Source organism: Phyllostomus hastatus, unplaced genomic scaffold, assembly GCF_019186645.2.
Source record: "Phyllostomus hastatus isolate PE091 unplaced genomic scaffold, TTU_PhHast_1.1 phas_contig_150, whole genome shotgun sequence".
Lineage (NCBI taxonomy): Eukaryota > Metazoa > Chordata > Mammalia > Chiroptera > Phyllostomidae > Phyllostomus > Phyllostomus hastatus.
Window position 1 is genome coordinate 14,975,149 of NW_025333611.1, and position 15,640 is coordinate 14,990,788.

At 48.0% G+C, this 15,640-nt stretch overlaps 1 protein-coding gene and 1 pseudogene across 2 annotated transcripts in view; one reads left to right on the plus strand and one right to left on the minus strand.

The window, feature by feature from the left end:
- The window catches only part of ADAM19 (ADAM metallopeptidase domain 19), a 75,464-nt gene that overhangs the window by 10,056 nt on the left and 49,768 nt on the right, over positions 1–15,640 (plus strand). The gene's annotated exons all lie outside the window — the stretch shown is intronic.
- LOC123807564 lies at positions 13,798–14,981 on the minus strand (annotated as a pseudogene).

Below are 15,640 nucleotides of genomic sequence, written 5' to 3' on the forward strand. Positions count from 1 at the left end.
ACTGGCGGGAACAGCAAACAAATAAACAAGTGAACGTGTGCCTGTGTCAGCTGACAAGTGCTGTGGAAACGAAGAAATAAAAGGGCTCATCAGAGCAGGGGTGGGGAGGGGGGTGTGTTTAGGAATGGTGGTCCGAGAAGGCCTCGGTGGCGAATTGATACTTGAGTCAAGACCTGAAGGTGACAACATGAGCCATGGGGGTGGCTAGGACATGTCAGCTCCGAGGAGACAGCACAGCAGCTCAAAGGCCCTAATAGATGATGGAGGTTTCCATTCCCTTCCCCAGCCCTTGAACGTCTCTATTCATTGGATTGTCGGGCCCCCCAGGAGCGGTAGGCAAGAGCTTCTGAGACTGTGAGGGGAGAGAGAGAGGGCGTTTCTAATTTTTTTTTCATCATGTGGCGGTGTCTGGCCTTCTCCCATCAAATCAAAGCCCGCGTGCTAACGCATGGTCCAAAATAGCAGTGAGCGAGCCTTTGATGGAATTCACACATGGAGAGATCGCCAAGAACGGTGAAGATGGAAGAGCCGGGGTGGGGGGGTGGGCCAGGAGAGGGGCCGTCAGCTCAGGCAGCAGGAACCCCAAGGCCCCTTATTCAATAGCATGGCAGCTGGCAGCCTTTTTCTGCCTAGAAGCAACTCAGAACCAGCGGATGACATTCCCGTGGGAGACACGCTCTCCTGAGTGCACATGTGTCCTGGGGATAATTTACATATCGCTTTCATGTCAGATGGTCCTGGGTTCAGATCCCAGCACTCCCACTTTCCAGCTGGGTATCCTCTTTAAGCCTCAGTTTCCCTCTCTGGGATGTAATGATCGTCGCACTCTGTAGAGTCATGGGGAGGAGGAGATGGGATGGTGTGTGTACAGAACCCAGCAGAGTGCCTGGCTTGGATTCCATACTCGGTAAATAGCAGCTACTATTATTTCTCACTCGTGGTTTTTTTTTGTAATTGCAAAAGCAATACATGCTGATTGTAAAACTTGTAGCAATACCAAAATGTAATAAGTAAAAGAATGCAAGTCTCCCACCCACAAGAAGAATCCACTGTTGACAGGTTGGTGGGCATACCCTGGACCTTTCTATGCTTGTGAGAACATGCACGTCAATACTCAGACACATCACACAGAAGCACACACAAAGGCAGCGGCTATTTCTGTTGGGAAGGGAGGAACAGGAATGAGATTCTACTATACCTATTGTTCCACACTTGTTTTCTTGGACTTAGCCATATATCACGAAGGCAGTACACTGCTCTGATAAAGTATGTATTACATTGTTTTATATTTAGTCACACATATACACATAATTTGCAAATGTTGGTGCATATCTGCTGTTACGAGAACCTTACTTGTGGTGGGGGCTGTGTAGTACAGTGGAAAGAGTACTGAGCTCAGAGACAGACGTGCAGAATTGACCCAGAAGCCATTTGGCTGTCCTGGGCCTCAACCTTGTCATCTGTAAAATGGGGCTTTTGTCCCAGTTGGGCTCTAAGAGCTCCTCCTGCACCTCCTATTTAAAAGATACTGTGCAAGTGGAAGGATGGAAAAGAAGCACAGAGTCTGCTCTCCACTTGCAGAGACATTCCTGGTAAGGGGCACTGGGATAAAGGCAAATAGCCTCCAAAACCATGGGCCTTGAAGTTGCGGATGAATTGCCAGCTCAGGACCCAGCATTTAGGCAACACAAACATGAGAAAGGAAATTATAGAGAAGAGATTACTGTGCTATTTTTGCAACCCACAGTTTTGAGGCATCCCTCCATAATGTTACTTCTCCGTGTAATTTGCCCCATGCTCTGAGGACTGCCTCATCAGCCCAGAGACCATATTGGACACACACACAAAATCAAACCTCGTTTGCTGAAATGCAATGGAACCTTCCCGAGCTGTAGGCATCCGGGGAGATGCACCCCTCCAGGGAGATGTAGGCGTTTTCCCTCTTCCTTCTCCTTTTCTCCCCATCACGCCCTTCTTCCTAAGAGGAGGACATGCTGCACTGTTGAACCAGTTTGCGGGGTGCTCGCTGAGCTGCATTATTAGATGGCAGGATCGCTACATTGCAAGGTCACCTTCAAAAGCAAATGAACAGCTCACCTAGTGGGCACTGTGCCCAGAGGACCTTTGGCCATATGCTTCTCTCTGCTTGTCACTTGAGCACATTCTGGAACTTTTATCTTTTCACTGTACTGCCCTTCCTGCACCTGAATGATGATAAGATTGGGGTTTTGGCTCGGAAAAGGGGTGGATGTCCTTTGGTCTCACCCCATTTGTTGTGCTTCAGCCCTGGCTAATGACAGACCCTGTTTGCACACATCTAGTTAATAAGAATGGATATTTATTTTGTGTGTGTGTGTGTGTGTGTGTGTGTGTGTGTGTGTTGACCTTCAGACCTCATGAGAAACAGCAATCGTCAAAGCAGAATTGGGGCATTTAGAGGTTTGCTAGTCATAGTACCCACCATTACTTTGGAATCAAATCTCTCTTCCTATCTCTGGCTTCTTATCGGTCCCACAGAGATACCACAGGGAAGGAGACTGCTTTTGTTGGCTTGGAAATCAGGCTACAACCTGGAACATGAAGCCATTTGTGTTAATGGAGCCATTTAGCTTTGTAATTTTCTCCTTTCCCCCCCTCAACCGTATTTAGTTGTATCACAAGGGAAGGGGAGAACTAGCGGGCAGGAGAGGAATTTCTCAGCACTAGACAGGATGGATTCGTTATCGCCTCTTACTACTGCTCTGCTCTTCAAAGGAGGCCTGGTAGATATACTGAGCTGACCCCGAGCAAAACCCTGCTTGCTGCCCGGGCCTGGAGCTCTCCCTCGCCCACACCTCCCCTGTTTCCTCTGGGGTGCTCATGTTAACGTCTTATCTGGGACTAGGACAAAGGACAACTCTCTTGGTCTCTCTCTTGATTTGCTGTTGGCAAAATTCAACGTCCTGGATCTAAGAGAAGCTTAAGAAAGGCTTAAGACGATATCCCAATGCTTTTGGGAAACCGTGCTTCGCCGAGTTGCATTTAAATGAGTCGCACACATATGGCTTACATTTCACTTGAAATACACATGGCTTAAGAAATTAGAGGATATCATTCTTTAACCAAGTACTTGGCAGATCTCAAGTATTCAGAATGTTTTTCCAAACTCGGCGTGCAGCTGGGCTCCCCATCCCCTGCAGCTGAGGGTGTCTAACCCGAGGAGTCTGGTGCCGAGAAAGCAGTGGGATGGGTGGGTGGGGACACCAGCATTTGATGAGAGCTGCCTGTGAGTGCTGGAAATGTTTTCAAACATTTTTTTTTTAAGTATCAGCAACTGAATTGACCCTGCCGCCTTGACTCTGAGGCAGCGAATGCATTGAATGAATTTAAATTCCAAGCGCTGTGCTTGGTCGGCACTTTGCCCCAGAGAGACCCCGTGGTCTCATTGGAGATGCCATTTCCAATGGTGGCTTTGTAGGCAGAGATTGATTTCATTTCCAGTTCTCATGATGTCCAGAACCCCTGGAGTCACAGGCCCAGTGGATTGCCGGCCAGTCTTGTGCAAGCCAAATTCTCTACCCTACTTCTGCATAAGCAGGGTCCCCATTATTTCTAAGTCATTGGAAACATATTGCTGTCTGAGGGTCCTTTGCATAGACCCAGTCTCAGTGTTAGGAGTGGTGATCTGCAGGGAGGCAGCTATACAGTTGCTGGAGGAGAGAGTCAAGGAGCATCCGGAACGGAAACAACCTAGGTGCGTCGATCTGAAGGCCACGAGCACATAAACCCAGCACACCATAATCCAGAGAGCAAAACAGGCTTGGGCTTTGGTGGCAGAGAGACCTGGGTGGAATTCTGTCACTGCCACTTCCTGGGTAGGTGGCCTTCAGCAAGCCACTTGCCTTCTGTGTTCATGAAATGACTCCTTACTGAGCTTTACTAGGAGCTGGTCACTGTGCCAGGGCACCCCACAGGCTATCCTGTTTCACCCTCAGGGCAGCCTTTCGGAGGAGTCACTATCATTGCTCAAATTTTATAAATGAGGAGATGTAAGTGTGAGGAATTCACATAATTTATCCTAAATGTCTGGCAGAGCCAAGACTCAAACACAGGCCTACCTGCCTTTTATAACATTCTACCACCCACACAGGACATGGACATTAATCCCTTCATTGCACGGCGGGGTAGGCTGGAAAATGCCTCCCTTCCCCACCGTCCCAGCGTACCTGCATTCTAACCCCTGGAGTGTGAGGCTCTGCTACTTTGTATGGCAAAGAAGAGGCTTTCAGTGTCACAGGTTCGATTCCCAGTCAGGGCACATGCCTGGGTTGCAGGCCACGGCCCCCAGCAACCGCACATTGATGTTTCTCTCTCTCTCTCTTCCTCCCTTCCTTCTCTAAAAAATAATTAATAAAATCTTAAAAAAATTAAAAAATGCTAAAAAAAAAGAAGAGGCTTTCTTTGTAAGGGCAACTAAATTAAGGATCTTGAGAAGGGGAGATTGTCTTGGATTGTCTGGGTGGCCTCTGCACGCAGTTGCAAGTGTGTTTGCAAGAGGAAGGCAGAGGGAGGTTTGCTCATAGGTAGAAGAAAGCAGTGTACCTGGGAGGGAGAGATGCAGTGATAAAGCTATAAGCCAAGGAGTGCAGGGAGTCACCGGAGGCTGGAGGAGGCAAGGAGTGGACTCAACCACAAGGAGATTTCAGCTCAGTAATACTGATTTCATTTTTCTGGTCTCCAGAACTGGGAGAGAATAACTAAACTGTTGTTTTAAACCACCAAGTGTGTGTTGATTTGTTACACAGCAGCCACAGGAAACGAATACATGGGCGTGTGAGGTTTAGAGATAATGTACACGTATTCCGATGTGCTTGGTACAGTGCCTGTGACATCACAAGCAGCTGTTCAGTACATGCCGACATTCGTTAATGCAAAGTCAAGAACAGATGTTTTCTGAAGTGTCTTGGTGATGCAAAGCTTGCATGTGACTGTCTGCAAATATGGAAGTAGCGAGAGAAAAACATACTAACAAATACAGTAGTGTGTGTGGTTAGCATTTACCAGCATTTCCCAAGTTCTAGGTCGTGTATTCGGATGCTCAGTCTGCCTTTGCATTCTGGCTGAGGAATGTGGGTCAGACATGAATAATGGTGCCAGCAGTCGTGATAATAGCTACAGTGAAGGTGATGCCTCTACAGCAGGCTCTGACAGCTCTGCAGAGGCTGTTCTGCAGCCTCTACGTGGTTCATCTGACTGAATCTTCACAGCAGCTCTGTGAAGTGTCGGTGCCTACGTTAGCCCTATTTGGCAGATGGGGACCCTGAGACGTGGAGCCATGTGACTGGTTCAAGGTCACCTGGGTGGGAAGGGCAGAGCCAGGCTCTTAGCCATGACCTTGTATTGCCCCTCGGATGCCCCATCCTTGCTCAGTATGCTCTTCTTCCATGAGCACTAGCATGACTTCGCCATGATTCTGCCCTCCCTCTTTTCCTTACTTCTCCCTTCCCGAGGCCCTGGTAGGAGTCTGGATTTCAGTGTCCTGTAGTGGTATAGTCCAGGCAGGCTGGATTCAGGGCCTGGTGCCTTGTGGCCACTGGAGATATGTACTCCAGCAAGTCTCTTCACCTTTGCATGTCTCAGTTTCCTCATCTGCCTGATGGGGCTAATGACAGTGGCCACTCCGTGGGATGTTGTATGGATTTGATAACGTAATGCTCTTAAAGGACTTATACCATGCCTAGTGAGGAGCCCAATAAATAGTCGCTATTATTTGTGTTTGTGGGGTTGGAAAAACAGTTAACAATGAAGTAAGAGGGAATTCCCCTGGGTTGGTTTCCAAATGTAATTAAGAGGACTTGACCTTAAAACGCATTGCCCCTGGGAGGAAGCTCACTTCTGCTCTGCAGCCAGTGCCCAGTTTGACCTCACTGTATCTCGAGAATACAGCATCGCAGGCTTCTCCGGTCAGCCAAACTGTATCTCTTCTCTGTGCCTGCGGAATCAGTGCCTGGTCCCTCCCTCGGCAAGTCCCTGAACTGTCCGATAAGGAGGTCAGGACTTGTCCACCGGTTCCGGCTCTCTCTCCTTCCAGGGACCCGCAGCCAGGGCTGCCTGTGTAAGCCAGGAAGGATGTCCACGGCTTTCTTTTGTCCCCAGCTTATTTCTCCTGGCGGCCCTTCAGCAGGAGCGCAGGGTGAAATGAATGGGAGGAAGCTGTCAGCTGCCCTCCAGGCCTGAGCTGGACCCTTGTCAGAGTGCAGGGAAGCTGTGCCCTGGGAGGAAGTGTGGAGTCGGTTCTGGAGTTTGAGGATTCCTTTACCATCAGGCTGTTTACCTTAATGCAGTGACAGCGGGTGTCCAGCGAGAGAGCATTTACCACGCACATACTGTTTTACACAGATTTTTAAAAGCCGTCTATATATTTACCCGAATAGGGTCATACGGTATCCTCAGTTTTATAACCTGGTTTTCTTTTTTCACTTGGAAAAACAGCATGGGCAATCCCAAATCATTAAAAAAAAATCAACATGAGAACTTTGGGGAATGTTTGAAAACTTTGATAATAAAATTCTAGAAAAAAATTACACAGGTAATAGATTTTTTAAAATCAATTAGCTCCTACTTCATATACTATTCTATAACTGTCTTTTTCATTACTTGTCTTCAAATATCTTTTTATATAACACTTACAGGCCTATTTTATTCTTTTTAATGGTAACATAGAATGCTATTGACTGGATGGACCCAAATGTATCCATTTCTCTTCAATAGACAGTTAGGCTTCAGAGTTCTGGCTCTTACAAGTAATGCTGCAGCAGTGGGCGTCCACACGTTTGCAAGTATTTCTGCAGGGTTGGTATCTGGACGTAGAGTTGCAAGGTCAAATGGCATGGATATTTTAAATTTTGACAGATTGCACCTCCTACTCCACAGCTTCCTCCCCAAAGGCTGTACTATTTTTACATACAGCAGAGAATATGTGAATATTATAGATGCATTTCCATGTAAATTTACTGGTTCATTTTAATGGCCGTATGGCATTGCATTGTAAGCGTACATTTTAACATTTCTTAGGATGAAAAATTACCAAATGCACACGGAAGGAGAGAGAATAATGTCATGGATTCCCGTATACAAATCATCCAGATTCAGCAATGATCAAGATGCTGTGATTAATGTCATCATCCCATACTCAGGGGCATTCAAGCTGTTCCCTCTTTTTTCCCTTCCTTTTTACAAACCGTGCTGGAGCGAGCACCCTGGTATTCTTGGAAGGGACTTCCGGGCGATCACCCCCTCGGTTTAATCACTGGGTCAAAGGGAATTTACATAGAACACAGAGGTAGAGACAGGCTCGGTGCCTTGGGCTTCTGTCTAAGTCACATCTTGTCGCCCTTGTTTGGATAACTCGTTTTCACACACTCTCATCAGTGGCTGATTGTGGAGCTTGGGAAGACTCTTTAAATCCAAGCTCCCCTGCCTTTAAAAAAAAACAGCTTTGTTGAGTTATATAAAGTGTACAATTCAGTATTTTTTAGTGTCTTTACAGAGTTGTGCAGCCCCACCACATTCTGATTTTTTGAACACTTTTGTCCAAAGAAGCCATCAGCAGTGTTACAGGTTCAGTGTGTCCCCTCAAAATTCTTACGTCGCCGTCCTAACCACTAGTACCTCAGAGCGACCTTATTTGGAAATGGAGTCATTGTGGATATAATTCCTGAAGATGAGCTCATACAGGAGAACGGCAGCCCCTAATTCAGGATGACTGGTGTCCTTATAAAAAGGGGAATTTAGACATAGGCGTGCACCCGGCACGGAGCTGTGCTGCCAGAAGCCGGGGAACTACCAGAAGCCAGGAGAGGGGCCCAGAACAGCACCTTCCCTAGCAGCCTCCGGGGACAGCACGGCCCTGCCGGCAGCCTGATCTTAGACGTGTAGCCTCCAGGACTGGGCGATAATACATTTATTTTGTTTTGTTCTTTTAAAGATTTTATTTATTTATTTTTGGAGAGAGAAGAAGGGAGGGAGAAAGAGAAGGAGAGAAACATCAGTGTGTGGTTGCCTCTCACGTGCCCCCTACTGGGGACCTGGCCCACAACCCAGGCATGTGCCCTGACTGGGAATCAAACTGGGCACCCCCTTACCCTACCCCCCACCCCAGTTCGCATGCTGGCACTCAATCATTCACTGAGCCACACCAGCCAGGGCATACATTTGTTTTTTTAAGCCAGTCAGTTTGTGGTGGTTTGTTAAGGCAGCCCCCCACAAACTAATATATGCAGTAACTCTCCATTCTCCCCACTTGCTTCAGCCCTAAGGCAAACACTAATCTCCTTCCTGTCTCTATAGCTTTGCCTACTCTGGACTTTTCACATAAAAGGACTAAACAATTATGTGGTCTTTTGTGACTGGCTTCGTTCACGTAGTGTAATGTCTGTGAGTTCTCTCCATGCTGGACAGCAGGTATCAGTACTTGAGTCCTTCTGTTGTTCTTGTTCCGTTGTATGGATTTCCCGCATTTTGCTTATCCATCCACCCGTTGATGGACCTCCTGCCTTTTCAGCCACAGCCAGCTGGTCTTCATTCTGCAAGGTGGAGTTCAGCAAACGTTGGCTGAGCACCTGTGTGCAGAGCCCTGTGCTAGGTGCTGTGGGGCGTAGGAGCGCACACACACTATCCTTGCCTTCTGGCAGTTTACTTTCTGAGAGAGAAGACGTGAACAGCACAATCCAAGGCAGATCTCAGTTTTACATAATAGAGTTGGAAGTGTGGTGCTCAGGAGGCAGGGAGGAAGAGAGGATTTCTGAGTGGGGGCTGGGGAAATCTTCCCTAGAGGGTGGCCTGGAGCTCTGTCTTGCGGGAACATGGAGGAAAGCCTTTGGATGAGGGAGGGAGGGAAGGGAAGTGAGTAGAAGGATGAAAAGGAATTCAGACTAAAAAATTAACGTATAAATATTTGGTCTGGGTCAAGGGGAGTCAAAACTGTAGTGCTAATAATCTCTTAGGAATTCAGTATTCCAACCAGCCAAACCATTTTAATTCCAAAGAGTGGTATGTGGGGAATGGGGAAGGGGTTTATTTTTCTTTCACAGCTGGGCTACCCCAGAACTTGAGTGTGTTAGAGCTCAGTTTTTTTATTCTCCTGTTTTTGACTTTGAGTTAGGTTCTCTCTTGCCTAAGGTAAAACCACACAACCACCGTGTGGTCAGGATAGGTGTGATACTTCTAGGTGAGATACTTGAGGTGCCCTTGCAAGGTGCACTGTATTTTTCTGCGTCTTGGATGAGAAGAAGCTCCTCCCCCGCCCCTCCCCATTGATGGGAAATTTGGGCTGAGCCAAGTGGACAGAGGTATACCGGGTGGGTGGAGCTGTGGACTGCTAGGGCCTGAGCACAGGCAGACGCGGCTTCTTCGCAACTTAGGGAGGTGGGGAGTCTCCAGAGAAGCAGGTCATGGGGGTGGGGGTGGATGGATGTATGGACATACATCTGGGTGTGGGCGATGCACTGGAAGTCTTACCTTCCAGATCTCCGTTTTCTCCTTAGCTTTAAGGATGTGCCTCGGTTCTCATTCCAGACTCTCTGGAAGCTGGAGGATGTTTTCTACTCTTCAGTCTTTGTGCTGAGGCGGTAGAGCATGACTCTCCTGGGAGAAATGTATGGGAGGAGGAGGAGGAGGCTCATACTGGGCCTGTGGACTGGTTTTGCCCTGAGTCATGGCATGTACATGTACCCGGGAAATATTTTGATCCAAAGAAGGAAAGCTTACTCGTTCTCTACTTAGAACTCATTGACATACACAGACCTTTGGCTGGCACCTCACATACTAAATGAGTTGGCTTTGGGGCACCTTGGGGATGGCCTTCCTCTGGGGCAGTTACTGGCTCAAGGAATCCCTGGCCTTACTGATGAGAGCCTCTGATGTGCTGGGCTTGAGCTCCATACCCCTCACTGGGAATTCTTAACTAATTGTCCTTCTTTTCTTTTCTTCTTTCATCCGACAAATACTGTGAGTGCTGACCATGTGGCAGGCGTTGAGTGAGGTCCTAGGTTTTCCTGGGAGAGCAGTGACAAGCGAGACACAGTCTCTGCCGTCCTGGGGCTTAGAGCCCAGTGGAGGAGACAGAGAACCGAGTCATTGTGGACACGCTATGATGGAGGAAGTTGTGCCGTGGGAGCTTGGGGAAGGGGAACTTAAGTAAGTAGCAACACAGTGGAGTAGTAAGATGGGATCAGTGTGTGTAGGGGGAGGGAGGAGGTCAGCAGAGGCTTGTAGGAGGAAGCAAAGTGAGTAAGAAGGGCTGTGGTAAGGGGCATGGCTTATACAAGGGGAGGCCGGTTCCAAGCAGCAGGAGCAAAAGCTCAAAGGCAAGAGTAATATTTTAAGATGGAAAGAAGTTCTTCACCGTTAGAGCAGAGAGCAAGAGGGAGGAAGGAAATGGTAAGGGAAGAGGTTGGCATGGTAGGCAGGGGTGAATCCTGCAAGGGCCTTGTAGACTCTTTCAAGGGTTTAGGCATTTATCTTGAGGACAATGAGAAGTTGATGAAGAATATTCTAAAAGCCAGATAGCGACAGTACCCAAAATGCATTTGAGCAGGACTGCTTCTGAAGCGTAGGGAATGGATTGGAAGTACAAGACCAGCAATAGTAATTAGACCCATTCAAGAGCTTTATTATAACCTGAGTGAGAAATTATGGTGACGTAATTTAGGGCAGAGGTAGCTGATATGTAGAGAAGGGGATGGATGCCAAAGGTATTTTTATGGTGGAGTCATGGAGACTGCTTATGGGTCGAATATGGGCTGAGGGCGAGGGTGGATTCGAGAACCAACGAGGGGAGGGGTTCCTGCTGAAGAAAGTCATAAGCGGAGCCAGTCCCTGGGTTTGCCCTCAACTCGTGGCGGGACCTCGGACAAGCCACTTCTTGCTTAGATCTTTAGTTTTCTCATTAGATGAAGGTAGGAATCCCTAGTCACCGACTTGGCAGGATCGCGGTGGGGAGCCCAGGATGAAATCTGTGTCAGAAGTAGTAGCCTCCGGTATTCTTTCCATGACCCCCAAAGGAAGGTCTGGGTTTACCCTGGTCAGCTCTGCACGAGTGCTCCCTGACAGAGTCTGTCCACCTTATCTACAATTCTAAGCACTTGATCTTCTTGGGAAATGGTGAGACCTCTGCCCGTCTTAGCAGTGGAGGCCGCGCTGGGGGCCTCTCTGAGGGTTCTGAAACCAGCTTCTGTTGAAAACAATGGTAGCATTGAATGGGTGTACTGGCCCAGGCTTTCCTCGGCCGGTTGAAGGAGAAATGGGGTCTTTATGCCTTCTGTACTTGTGGCTCTTTTCCAGTCCCTTCCACAGCTCCCATGTGGCCCCCTGCCCCCTTTTCCTCCTTCTTTTTCCCCTGAGGTTATGGGTTTGCAGAAAACTGGCAGCCTCCACATTTTCTTCTCTCATATCAGTCTCCCTGGAGAGAGGTCCAGATGGGCCAAGGGGCTATAATGGCTGCATTATATCAGGCGTGGCTTCTTTTTCGAAGCCCCCCTCTCTGGGGAAGGGAAGGGCAAGTCCCAGAAAGGGGTCCCTTTGGAGGGAGACTGGAGTGTTAGGGAAAGAGGTGACTGGCAAAGATGTCAGGCTCCTCGTATTCTAGAAGTTCTTTATCTCTTGACTTCTTTTTTTTTTAATTTATTTTTCAATGACAGTTTACATTCAGTATTGTTTTTATTAGTTTCAAGTGTATAGCATAGTGGTTAGATAATCATATACTTTATAAAGCGTTTCCCCCGAAATGTTCAGTACCCACCTATACCATGCATAGTTATTACAATATGATTGACTGTATTCCCTGTGCTGTACTTGACATCCCCGTGACCATGTTGTGGCTACCAATTTGTACCTCTCAGTCCCTACACATCTTTCACCCAGTCCCCCGCACTTCCTCCCCTCTGACGATCATCAGTCTGTTCTCTGATCTCTTGGCTTGTTGACGTTAGATTTGTGGTTTGGATAAGAAGGTGAGGATTAAACTAGCTCTCAGTTGTGTGGTGATAGAAATGTGCCTGCGGAAAAGGAGACCCACGAAGTCGGAGGAGCATCCTGGGGACCTGAGCTGTAGGCTGCCTTTCTTCTCTGCCCTATGCACGCACACACACGCTGCTGTTCCCTAGCTCTGTGGGCAGCTCATTGGGGAATTTGGAAGCTGGTTTGCAACAATTCTAGGAAGGAAGGAAGATGGGCTATGAAATAGCAACTTGGCTTCTGAGAACCAGACATTGAAGCCTACCTTCTGTGTGGCCTGTTAGTGTTTGCAAAGGACTTTCACAGAAGACCTTGTAGTGGAGGAAGAAAAAGAATTTTCCCTGTCTAAGTTCTCTGCTGGGAACCCTGTAACAAGAGACAGATTAGCAAGAGAAAAACAAACAGAAGTTAACGTGTCTACACGGGAGATACCCAGGGGAAAAGGAACAACTCAGAGTTCAGGCCTCTATAGCGTCTTCAACAAAGACAAATACATTTGTAGAGAAATGACAGGACAAAGGAAAGAACTCTTAGGCCTCTAAAGGGGGTAAGCTGTAGGTAAATGCATGGCAAATAAACATTAGTTCGTCAAGTCTGCTGTGCAAATTCCTCTGGTGCTTTCTCCAAGCTGATAGGGTGTAAAGTTGCCTCTGGTGATTAATTTCTGCCCTTGGTAGAGAGGGGAGGAAGGAGGCCTTTGAAACTGTATGTCCTGCTGAAAAGAAATTGTAGTATCCGCCTTCAGCTCAAAATAATCTTATGCCAAAGTGGTATATTTGGGGACGGGTATTCTGCCACCCTTCAGCGTCCTCTGATCTTCACGGCGGGAGATTCGGGTGCCCGGTGGAAGGCAGGAAAACCATGCTCGCTTCACACGGTGCTCGCCACACAGTTGGCCTCAATATCTGTGGAGTCCGTGCGTGGGCTTGCAGATGCAGACCCGAGGCTGAGAAGCGGTGCTGCAGCTCGGCCAAAGACCCGGGGCGCACACGTGGGGAATTCAAGCCAGGAGGACCTTGGTCTTCCCGATGCCATGTGCCCCACAGTCTGTACAGCATTATGCTGCCTAATAAGTAATTATTGATGAGCTTTCATGAACATCTTTCCTCTCTGCCCTCTGGGAGTGTCTGGATGGCCCGACTCTTGGATTATTTATTGCTGACACTTAGTTTACTTTAGTTTATTTAGACTGATGGGTTTAGAGGCAAAATCTGACTTTGTGATGTTGGATATGTTGCTTTTGCTCATTTTCAAGCCTTCCCCCCTCCCCAACCCATGGAAAAATAAAACCTTCATGGAAAGGATATGGGGCAACAGATAGAATGAGGGAAAAGGGGAAGGGCAGACTGGAGCTCAGGAAGGACAGGATCCAGGATTTCATAGACAGTATCTTTAGGTGCCACCGCCAGGGTGACTCAGCTCCAGCCATTTTCACTGGGTGTCACCCATCTTGAAAAATAGCTGCATGACACCAGATTGTCCTGGCTTGTCATGACTAACTCGGGGTGCTCCCAGTCAGCATGTAGCAAAAGGGGAGCATTTCTCTAAATGCAGATCAGGGCACTGTTATCCCAAGAAGGTGGCAGGGAGGCCAGAGGCCAGGACAACAGGTATTCATGACGAATCAGCAGGGTTTTCCGAGTCCTGACCCTCCTGACTGGTGCTTCAGCTGTGACTAGTGCTTTAGGTTGCAAAGAAACATTGGGCAAGATTTATCGAAGTGTCTGGGACATGGAATCAGAGCCTAAAAGGGGCCAAGCGCCCACATATAGGGCAAGTTGCTTTTTGTTCATTTGCTGTTTTTCATGGGACGGTCCACCCATTCCCTTTTTGCTTTCTTTCTTTTCTTCTTTTTTTATTTGCCTTTACTACTCAAAAAAGCTTCACTTTTGCATTTAGCTTTCTGACTCTGGGCTCGTGCCTTCCATACTTCCACAACGATTTTCCGCTCCCCGGTGACGAAAGCACCCCGGGCCCTGTCGCAGGCACACTGGGTGCACGCGGGTCCACCATGGCCCCCGCTTGCAGGTCTCTTCGGTTTAGACCGCCTCCTCAGAACTGTAGGTCTCACAGCACGGGCTCCACCAAGTCAGCCTGGGCACATGCCACGCGCAGATTTTGGAGCTTTCCCAACTTTCTTGGTGTGAAGGCAAACAATTCTATCACCAGGGGTTTGGGGCAGCCTCGTTTTATCAGAGCCGTGTTGTAGGACAGCCTCTGACTGTCTGTCAAACGCTGGGCCACTGTAAATGCCTAAAGACACTGTCCCCAGAAGAGCTCCCTTCTAAGCATCTTCTCAACAATGCTGTGATCTTAGAGGCTCATTTTCTTCACTTCCTCTGTGTCTCAAGCACAAAGTTGATCTCTGTAATATGGCCGGTTACCTCTTGCATTGGCTCTTCCCTTCAGGTTAATCTGATAAGCAGGATTGTGGTTGTTTGTCAAAAACTGGTTGCTAGGAGGCTACTGTCAAGCTATGTTTTACTTCTTTATCTTTCTTAGAAATAGTGTAACTAGTACCTCATTTTTCTTAACTGTTCTTATCCATTCCCAGTAAACACCCACACTGGGCCATGGAGGACACTGTGAGACAAATCTGTAAACTCCACTTGGGTGAGCCCTTTGTAGGGCCCCGAAGGTCCCTACCAGTTAAGCTTCCTGATGAGCCCAAGAAGCTGCTGACCCTGTTTGCTCAGAGAGCTTGCTCATCTTTGTGGAGGCACGAAGAGGATTAAACAAAGACCCCACAGACCTAAGGAATAAATAGTGCTTATCCAAACATCCTTTGGTATTCCACATGAGAGCAAAACACAGGACCAGGAGCTGGTCCCAAGGATACCAGGTCTTGTGGGGACTGGGAGAAGATGTAATGGGAAGTGGTTGGTGAAAAGGAGTGCTGATTTAGTGCATTGTTTGGACTTAATAGAAGGTTAAACACACACACGCGGACTCCTTTGGCTTCGGGCCAGGCTTGCGGGCAGCGCCATCTTGTTCTCGGCGCTGCTTCTGCAACTGGCCCTGTAGCTCATGGGAGCCCTGGAGGCAGGGGGATCCCTGCTCTCGACGTACCCCCTTCTGTGGCCATTCTGTCCCCTCAGAAAGGAACGCCTCTGGCGCCTTGGTGTGTTTCATTCCTTTGGAGTCAGACATGGAATGAGCCCTGGGTGGGAAATCTTGGTTCTGAAACGGCTCGGGCCATCTCTCCTCGCCTTTTCTTTCGTCTTTGAAAACAAAGCAGCACTTACTGTAGTTGTTATTCCTACCGTCCCAAATATGGGCAAGCTTTGTCCGTTGACTAGCAGAGCACTCTGCTTTTCCCAGCCCTCCCCAGGGCTTGCCTGTGCTGGGCCTCACCTTTCTCGTGTGATAGGGAGACAGGCAGAGGAGCTCGTGACTTGCAGAGTATCACCTAGCTAGTTAAAAAATAGTGTTAAAATTTCCAAACGTACCCAAAAGGAGAGAAATTAGATTATGAGCCCTCGAAAACTTATTATCTCTGTTTTAACAATTATCAAGATTTCCGAGCTACCTCTGGAGAAAATGACACCTCTGATGTTTGTAATGCACAAATACTTTATACTGTACAAGGAGTTCTTCTACATTTGTTCGTCTTATTTAAACAAATATTCTTAATTAGTCAGTCTTC